Raw genomic sequence first — 10,613 nt, forward strand, 5'->3', positions numbered from 1 at the left:
ATTTAAAGACTCAAAAAAACATAGACAAAGATGAAAAAAAGTAGTTATCATGCAATTTCATTATAGCTCTATGACTAAGCATACCAATACATGTTATCAAAAAACATTTTAGGCACTTAAATCAATTAAAAACAACGGTCAACCTCATGGACTAGCCACCAGAATCATACCCAAAAAATAGCAGAAAAATCGACCACACATTTAGCTAATGAGAAGGTGAATTGCACCAAACCAAGATAGCTACACAAAACAAGACTTAAGCAAAACATAAAATAACACTTTAAATGAAATATTTGATACCAATGATAATGGTTCATCTTATATATTTAAGAATGCAAGATGTTTGTGATTATGTTGCTTAAGAAAACTCTAAGAAGGTTCCCATTGGAGGTTAAGATAACAAAGTTATCTAGAACTAAAAGTTCACTTCACAAGAGCTTTAGAGGGAGAAGAGAAGTTCAATTACTCAAGTGGAAATAGAAGCAAAGTGTCACATAGACAAATAACAAGACAACACATAGAAAAGTTGGAAATGAAAACCAAAAGATGAAGGAGAAAAGAAAAGGAGAAGAAATGGAATGGTGACATGCCACTTGGGGGACGAACCAACCCAAGATGAGTGGTGATTGCCACCACCTTGGTTCAAGATGAGACTAAGGATCTCAAGAACACTCAAAAAGTACTCTCCTCACTTTCACAAATGTTTGAAGAAAAAATGAATTTACTTTTGAAAATGTTCAACCTCTTCCAAGTGGTGGAGAGGTCTCTATAGGTTTTTGAAGGGACCTCTCAACAAATACACAAAGTTAGGTTATAAAAGGTAGGGCAACATAAAATTTAGAGCCTCATATGGTGACCTAAACGACTCCCTTGCTTTCCAAGACTCTCCATGTGGCATTGACCTTCTAGAAGGTCAACAAGCCTCATTGCTTTCCTCTAGGTGCTGCTCCAAAGCTTGGGCCAAGCCCAAGTCCTCCTCTCTCTCCCACTAAAATATGTAGTATTAAAAAAAAAGGGTGGTTGAAATACTCAAAGGCTTGGACCATGTGTCCCTAAGTCCTACCCTCCAAAAAGGTGTCTTCATTAATTAAGGAGGTGTAAAAAAAACCTTACAAATAAAAAAAAATCAAGGAAACTAAACATAAGCATAAATACTAAATAAAGAAAAGGAAATGAGAAAGGATGGGGTCTCCCTTCTAGTCATGCTTTTAATCATGAGGAGTCATGGACTCGTCATTTTTTTTTTTATGGTAGATTGAAGTAGGACTATGTACCAGTAAAGGATAAAGTGAGGTAGTTAGGAACGTAAAAGGAAGAGATGTGTTTGGGAAGTTGGAAAAGTTATTTTAAAAGTGAGTATTATTAAAAGCTACAAGCAAGTAAAGGGATATACAAATCTAAATGTTAGGTGAGAACATGAAGAATATTCCATAAGAAGTGGCAAACAATACAAATAGTGTGGGCAAGTATTCTTGAAACGTTGTGCTATATGTGCTTATCAACTCTTTTGTTAAAGGAATCTAGAGGTGTGTTTGAAAGAAAGTAATCGTATGATTATAAATTTAGTTAATATGCTATGTTAGTATGTAAACCTAGAGCATGAGACGTATGCTATGAGATTATACTTTGATCTTTATAGGGTTTTTTAGCGGTTTATAAGCAGATATTGAATCTTTTTTGGATGATTGTAAGGGTGATATCGGTAGTTGATGTAACACCCCATCAGGATGCTTCTAAAAGCACTTAGATTTTTTTGCACTTTTCAAAACAATTTCATTCACAACTGTGATACCACCGTTAAACAATAGAAAACCAAACACTTTCTTCACTTTATAAAATACTCATAGTTCCAACAAACCAAACATTACAAACCACACAGTTTTACATCATTTCCAAAACAACCTTTGTTTATTACAATTTCAAACTCAATTTACAAGTTCTTCCCTCAAAGAAATCCTAAAACTCCTGATTGTTGTACATCCAAATCATCATCTACAATAACAACAAAAACTTGCTCTTGTATATTCACCAAATTATACAATCATCACAGATCAAAATCACAACCAAAAACATACAGGAGTGAGCTAACTTAAACAAAACATCACTTTGAATAAAATATTACTCAATACAATAATCATAAAACCACATCACCCAAGCATTTACAAACAAATAATCACCTCGCATCACACGATCAATAACAATAATTGTTGTCTTATCCTACAACAACAAACCCACGTGTAGTCTCAGTCCCAAAGGTTCAATCATCAATATAAACATACCCTTCAAATGTAGCCTACCATCCACACTAACTCACTCCTAGAGCCAAACAAAATCTTCCTTCGTACTCCCCTGGAGTCTTCGAACTTAGTCTACTTCCCTTACTCTTGTATGAGTTTTACAGGAAAAGTACATAGGTCCTATTTCCCATCATTATCCTTGAGAGTTTCCCTAACAAAGTTCACCTCCATTATAACTATGTCGAGTCCACTACTCATTATTGCTCTCTCGAAGACCATAACTAATGAGTCCATCTTCAAGAGTAAGGAAGCCAAGGAGAAGCCATGTGGAATTGATGAAGCTTCCATGGAGAAAAATGAAAGTCCGGAAGTTAGAAGATGAGAGGAGAAGTGATGTGGCAATGGTGTTTGGAAAAGCTCTCAAGTGAGGTTGGGCCAACACTCAAGGAAGGGGGCAAGAGAAAACCAAGAAGGAGAACTCTAGCCTAAGTTGATTCATAAAAAAGAGAGGAGTCTGGAGTCATCTCAACAGAGTTTCTCTACTATATTCATGAATGAAAATACAAGGGTCCTAAGCTCTCTATTTATAGTAGAAAAGGAGAGCCAAGTGGTCTAGAAAAAGGGAGGGAAAAAGGATCTAGAATATGGTATTTGGAACCAAAAAGAGAGCATGAGGCAAGTGTGACTTGCCACCTAAGCAAGTCACATGGAACTTGCTTCTAGGCGCATAAGAGAAGCTTGGTGACCAAACTTGGAGCAAGAAGGATCTAGATCCTCTCACAAATGCACTATCCCTCTTGTTGGGCCAATTTCAAGCCCAACTCTTCTTTGGTCCAATTCTCTTCAAAGCCCAAAAACCCTCCAAGGCCCAATACATGGTCCAAACAAAAACCTTATTCTACAAAGCCCAAAATACAAGGCCCAAAAATAAACCTTATTCTAATATTTACAAACAAAGAGTCTTAGGCTAGGTCTTCACATTTTCCTTGGCCCCATGTAAAGTTCATCTTGGGCCTTGTATGTGCATTGGAGGCCCATTCCTCTTGTATTCTCCTAGCCATTGCTCTTGTTGTGGGTCCCTTGGTTAAAGGCATCTCATCATCCCCTCCCTCTTGAGAAGGATTTGTCCTCAAATCTGAAATTTCTGCCTCATCATCTGTACCACCTGCAAAAGGTATTAAGTCAACAACATTAAAGGTGGCATGTACATCATATTCCTCAGGCAACTCCAGCCTATATGCATTATCATTGACTCTTTTTAGCACTTTAAAGGGACCATCACCTCGAGGGCTAAGTTTAGACTTCCTTTTCTTAGGAAATCTATCTTTATTTAGCTTTTGGCATTTTTTAGGAATTTTTTTTGTACTCATCTTTCTCTTTTTCTCTTTTGTTCTTCATTTGAAGTTGATCCTCAGCCACTTGTGATGGCAAAAGAGGATGAAGAACAAACTTTTTAGCCTTGTGAGTAAAGGTAATCTCGTTGGTGAGACCATTGTGCATGGTTTTCTTATCAAATATCCAAGGTCTCCCCAAAAAAATGGCAAGCTTCCATAGGTACTACATCACATAACACACTATCTTCATATTTCCCTATGGAAAACTTGACCTTTACTTGATGATTAACTGCCAAATCCCCATCTTCATTAAGCCAATGAAGTTTGTAAGGTTTTGGATGAGGTAAGACAGTCAAAGACAGCTTGTCAACCAACCTAGTACTGCAGTAGTTACAACACGAGCCACTATCCACAATTAGAGAACAAGTGTTTTCCAAAATTTTACACCTTGTGTGAAATATGTTCTCTCTTTGTGTTAGTGCTTGTGGACTAGGTTGATTGTTGAGGATCCTTCTAACCATTAAAAGGTCCCCATCACAAGGGTGAGCATCTTCTATATTAGACTCGTTGGATTCCTCACTTCCACTCTCACTTTCATTTTCATCCTGGTTGCTATATCTATCAACACCCCTAAGAATCATGGTTTTTTTGGTGGGGCATTGAGATGCTATGTGACCTCTACCAAGACATTTGAAGCATTTGATTTCACTTGTGCGAGTGTGTGATGATGCACTCCCCTCTTTACCTTTTCCTAGATTCCTAGGTGGCTCCTCCTTTTTCTCTTATTTCTTAAAATTTTTCCTAATATAAGAGTTAGTTTGAGCTTGATTTCTTTTTGAAAAAGATTTTCTCAAATTTTGTTGTTCTACCTTAATGCATATTTGCACCAAATCATTCAAATCTTGGTAAGGTAGAAGCTCAACTCTATCTCTTATATCAAGGTTTAAGCCACTTACGAATCTAGAAATGGTAATGGACTCTTCCTCAATTTTTCCCGCCCTCATCATAAGTAACTCCATTTTCTGTCTATATTCTTCCACAAACATATTTCTTTGTTGGAGTCTTTGGAGCTTGTTCATTAGCTCCCCCTATTGTAGTAGGAGGAAATGTGTCTCCTCCTAAGGGCTAACTTAAGATTATTCCAATATTCAATTGAAGGTCCATTACTTCTTAGCCTCTCTTGGACTATAGAAGTCCACCAATACATAGCATACCTTTGAAAGCTTAGGGTAGCAAGAGGCACTTTCCTTTCTTCACTAACTTGATGGCAAGCAAAGAGTTGCTCGACCTTCATCTCCCAATCCAAATAAGCTTCAACATTATCCTTGCCTTGAAAGTGAGGCAAGTCTACTTTAACTTCTTTAGGAGTAGGGTCTTTTCTTTGTCTCCTAATGTGGGAAGGTTGTTGATAATATTCTCCTAATCTTAATCCTTCCTCTTCCCCATATATTGAAGCTCCACTTCTAGACCCTTTGCTAGAATTACTCCTACTTTTTAGCTTATTTTGGATTTTCTCATCTCTATTCTTTACAGCTTTGATTTGTTCCTCCAAGAGAGCAATTTGTCCATCTCTTTCCAATTCACCTTGTAAATTGCCTCTTGTTGTCTCCATAGTTCAAGTGATTTGAGTTGTTGAGAAACATGTTTTAAACTATGAATTGAATCCCCATAATCACTTGCACTATGTAGGGAGGGTTGACTAGCCATGATTACTAAAAGCTAACTAAGAAATTCTAAAGAAGAAGTAAATAGCAAACTTCTTGAATTATCTTCCAGGAAAGAGAGGTGAATCACTTGGATTGCTTACTTACCAAGTCTTTCCTTGACAAAGTAATTCAAAGAATATTGCACAAAACTTCTAAAATAGAATTAGACACACACTAACAATTAAGCAACAATGAACAAAAAGATTTGGAGTCTAACTATGCAGCCTACTTTGGTGAGGCTTGATGTTGCAAGACACACTCACCGTCGACAAGCACTTTTACTATTTAAGAAGGTTCTAATTAAGAGATGAGAGAACACCTAAGGCTCCCCCAAGACACTTAATTAGTCCAAAGAGATACAAGAAAGAAAACTTGAACAAATACAACTCAAATGAATGCAATCACAAATTTGCGCAAACTTAAAAAGTCTTCAAGTGTTCCACTCCACTCTTTTCTTTCTTCTTTTGTCTCACTCAAGTGTTTGCTTTGAATTTTCTCCTTTGTGAACTTCACTTGTAGCTTGGAGTTCCACTTTGGTTTCCACCTCCTAGGATGCTACCTTGAGTATTTGGTTACCTCCAAAGAAATCTTCCACCAAGAATGTAACACCAAACCAAAGAAGCCAATAAGGAAAAACAAGAAAAGCTTAAATGAAAGAAGAGCTAAACTCAAGTGGAATAGATGAAACATACTCAAACATTTAACAAAGAAAGACAAACTAGAAATAAGGCAAATAAACAAGTTAAGCACTCAAATGAATTACCTAAAGAATGGCACTAGAATGGATTAAAACAACCAAAAACAAGCTAGAAATCTGCACAGAATTTGAATTTTCAGCCACTGCCAGTCCAAAAACGTGAAATTTAGCCTCTACTTCAGCGATTTATCATTTTTTCATTTCTCAACATTTTTCAATGATTTTTGTTTTCTTCTTTTCGTCTATGTTTTAGATACAAGAGGCAAAAATCAGATCTGGATTTGCAATAGCTAATTTTTTGTGATAAAACAAATAAAAAAAGTGTGCAGACAGACAAAACTGGAAGAACAGTAAAATGCAACAGAAAAATGCTCTCAAACTCAAGTGATGGTTGTGATTCTAGTGTACTTATTTTGCCACTTTCTTTTGATCTTTTCTTTTGATTATTTTTTGCACTTGCTTGTACTCTTTTTGTGCTCTTTTTCTTTCTTTTTTTATAGCTTTTATAGCAGCTAGTTTCCACCACAAATTAGAATCACCACCACACTATGCTTGATCATTTGCATTTTAATAGAAACAAAAGAGAAGGAAACTTAAAGGAATCAAAAGAAGATTATGAAACTCAAGGAAACACAATGGAAATTAACTCTAAAGAACTTGCCAAGAACTAATTAACAAGTATGAACTCAAATGCGAAAATTAAAAGCACACAAAGCACACTAGAAACGAGAATGAAACTTAGGTGATTAAGCAAGCACAAGAAAAATTCCCACTGGACATTAAGATAACAAAAGTTATCTAGATGTGAAGGTTCATTTCCAAGGCTCCAAGGGAGAAGAGAAGGTGTATTTATGAACCAAAAACAGCAGCAAAACAGTAGCAATACAACAACAAAATGGAAAGCTAAACAAAGGAATTTAAGAAATAATTGAACTACACATTACTCTAGACAAAACATATGGATGAGAAAATTAAAATGACTCAAATAGATGAAATAGAAAATGAACAAGACTCAAACGAAAATGTAAAAGGCACACAAATTCACCATGGTTGAGTTCTTAGGCATAATGGCCGAATGGTTCCAAAGGAACAATGATAAGAACCATATAACCAATAAGGTGAAAAGAAGAAAAACAACAAGACAAACAAAGGAAGTAATGAACAACACGAAAATTGAAAGAAAAACCACAAGGAAGATGAACTTATCTCTTGACGTCAAGCTTGATCAACCAAGGCTCTAGATACCATATGATGAGTCCATCTTCAAGAGTAAGGAAGCTAAGGAGAAGCCATGCGGAATTGATGAAGCTTCCATATAGAAGGATGAAGGTGTGGAAGTTAGAAGATGAGAGGAGAAGTGGTGCGACAATGGTGTTTGGAGAAGCTCTCAAGTGAGGTTGGGCCAACACTCAAGGAAGGGGGCTAGAGAAAACCAAGAAGGAGAACTCTAGCCTAAGTTGATTCACAAAAAAGAGAGGAGTCTGGAGTCATCTCAATAGAGTTTCTCTACTATATTCATGAATGAAAATACAAGGGTCTTAAGCTCTCTATTTATAGTAGAAAAGGAGAGCCAAGTGGTCTAGAAAAAGGGAGGGAAAAAGGATCTAGAATGTGGTATTTGGAGCCAAAAAGAGAGCATGAGGCAAGTGTGACTTGCCACCTAAGCAAGTCACATGGAACTTGCTTCTAGGCGCATAAGAGAAGCTTGGTGACCAAGCTTGGAGCAAGAAGGATCTAGATCCTCTCACAAATGCACTCTCCCTCTTGTTGGGCCAATTTCAAGCCCAACTCTTCTTTGGTCCAATTCTCTTCAAAGCCCAAAAACCCTCCAAGGCCCAATACATGGCCCAAACAAAAACCTTATTCTACAAAGCCCAAAATACAAGGCCCAAAAAATAAACCCTATTCTAATATTTACAAACAAAGAGTCTTAGGCTAAGTCTTCACATCTTCCTTGGCCCATGTAAAGTTCATCTTGAGCCTTGTATGTGCATTGGAGGCACATTCCTCTTGTATCCTCCTAGTCATTGCTCTTGTTATGGGTCCCTTGGTTAGAGGCATCTCATTAATAACCAGAGTTCTTAGGGTCAGTTCCCAAGCCCTCTCAAGGTCAGATCCCAAAGCCCTCTGACCTCTTGTTGAGAAACACGCGTCTCAACCCTATCTTGACAATGCATATGCATGCATTACATTCACAATAACACATATTCCATTTCATAAAATTTATTATCAACCATGCACATTGATAACATCCTATCTTTTCTTGTTTTTTCTTTTATAAAAATGTCATTTTTGTTTAAATAAATATGTTTTTATCTTTAATTAGTTAGTTTCTGTTGATTGTTTAGAAAAAGGTTTTCATAAAAATGTGGTAAAAACATTGTTTTTAGTAGTCTTTTGTTGCAATTGTTATTTTTCTTTGTATAAATTATATTTTTTAATAAGTCAATTTGCTAGTAAACCCTCCACTTATATCGAATTGAGTTTTGAACCCTTGACTCCATTTTTTATTATAGATAAGCCATTGTTTGGTTAATTAAAAGTTTTGACCCTCTTTTCCAAAATGCACAACTTCATTAAAATATCAATCCTCATGGGAAGCATGAGTGGCCGGTCCATTTGATCCATCCCGAAGGGACGCATTGATGTTGTAGACCCTGATGCACAAGAACCAAATCTTGATCTCAAGAAGAGAGAATACTAATACTAATGGATGAAGATTATTTGGTGATCATGATGAAAAGATTGTGGCGTGGCATGATGGATGAGTGAATGAAAAGACCTAGCCAGATCAAGGGTGCATCGATTCATGGTTGTAGGTTCGAATTCGGGCTGAGAAGGAAAATGGTTAGGTCAATTCGTTGTTTTTATTTTTTCTTGGGTATATAGGGAAATAATTAGGTTTTTAAGAAATGGGGGATTCACAATGTTTTGAGGGGAGCTAGGTTTTGGTTGTTTTTGCAAGAGAGAGAGTCATTGTATAGGGGTTTATCACATTCTGACAAGCACAAAGTGTTTGGCAGGATAGGCTCTCCACTATTGTGCGAGTTAACTTTACTTGGTTCAACCACGGGCACAAAATGGTCGAGGCTATTTTGAGTGAGATTCCATGTACCTTAATTCTTAGAACTCTCTTTGTCTTAAATTTTCTGGTTGATAATGAAATACAATTCATGATTCAGTTTCAATTATAAATTTCAGTTTACGAATTTTGCTTGCTTTGTTTAGTTCCTCTTATGTTCTTCACCTTTTATTTGCTGATTTGTTCATATCCATTTACTGCTTTTGAGTCTTTTTAAGTTTAGTTTATGTTGTTGTGATAGTGTTTTGAGCATGGTTCATAAATCTGCACACAATTTTGGTTCCTTCTGGAAACCATGTGACCCCAAAGTGGACACAACTTTACGAGATGTCTTCTCGAGGGCAAAGGAATCATTATTCAATTGCTGAATCAATTTTATATTGATGTTTATTTTGCAGTGTTGGTTAGTGTCGATTTTGTGAATCTATTTACAATTATGCATTTACTATTTTGTGATTCTATTATGAATTTAACTTTTTTTCTTAGGAGTATTAATTCTCTACATTTGTTAGTTTCATAAGTTCTGGTATTGGCTTTGTTATAGATCTTTATTTTCATGCACTTTATATATTTCAGTCACATTTTAGTTTCTTTGCATATAGTATGTGTTCATAGTAGTTAAAACATACAATCACAACCTAAATCGCGACGGAATGACGAACTAAATTTTTTTTTTTTAAAATAGAGATTTGAAGTCGCCACCATAATTTATTCTGGAAAACTATGGAAAATCATAAAAATAATATAAAGTCTGTGAAAACCAAATTTAGGGTCCAAGAGTCGGTTACACGTAAGGAAAGTATTAGCACCCTATAGCACCCGCCCAAAGGCAGTCCTTTAATTAAATTTGCAAAAGAGATGTGTTTATTTTATAATATTTATTTTTCCCAAAAATATATATTTTGAGTGAAAGGGACCCGACAAGGGTTAAAACCTTGGTCCTTAGTATTCTCATTAAAAATGATACATGGTTTTTTATAAAAAAGTTTGATTAAATTATTTAATTTTTGAAAGTTGTCTTAATGAGTGTCATGTGACGCATGGACCGAGTTGACACCAAAAAATATTTTTTATATTTGTATATTTGAAAAGGAGTGTTGTGCGACGCGAGCAGTCGATAAGACACTAAAACATTTATATGATTTTTATATTTTGAAAAGGAGTGTCGTGTGATGCGAGCGGTCGATTAGACACCAAAACTATTCTATGATATTTATATTTTGAAAAGGAGTGTCATGTGACGCGAGCGGTCAATTAGACACCAAAATAATTTTTATATTTTTTGTATTTTTAAAAGAAGTGTTGTGCGATGCGAGCGAACGATTAGACACGAAACTATTTTAATTTAAAATATTTTAATTATTTTAGAAAAATGATGTGATTGAAATGTGAGACTTAATTAGAAAAATGGTAAAATTAGAAATAGAAAAAGGGAGTGCATAAGCGAGTATGTGAATGCAATGAGAAAAATTATACATATGAGAATATGGTGCATGAAAAGAAACGCGTAGTACATAAAGTAAACACATCTTAACCTAAAAAGGGAAATTAAAGAAG

Source organism: Vigna unguiculata, chromosome 9 (genome assembly GCF_004118075.2).
Source record: "Vigna unguiculata cultivar IT97K-499-35 chromosome 9, ASM411807v1, whole genome shotgun sequence".
In the NCBI taxonomy this organism is placed as follows: domain Eukaryota; kingdom Viridiplantae; phylum Streptophyta; class Magnoliopsida; order Fabales; family Fabaceae; genus Vigna; species Vigna unguiculata.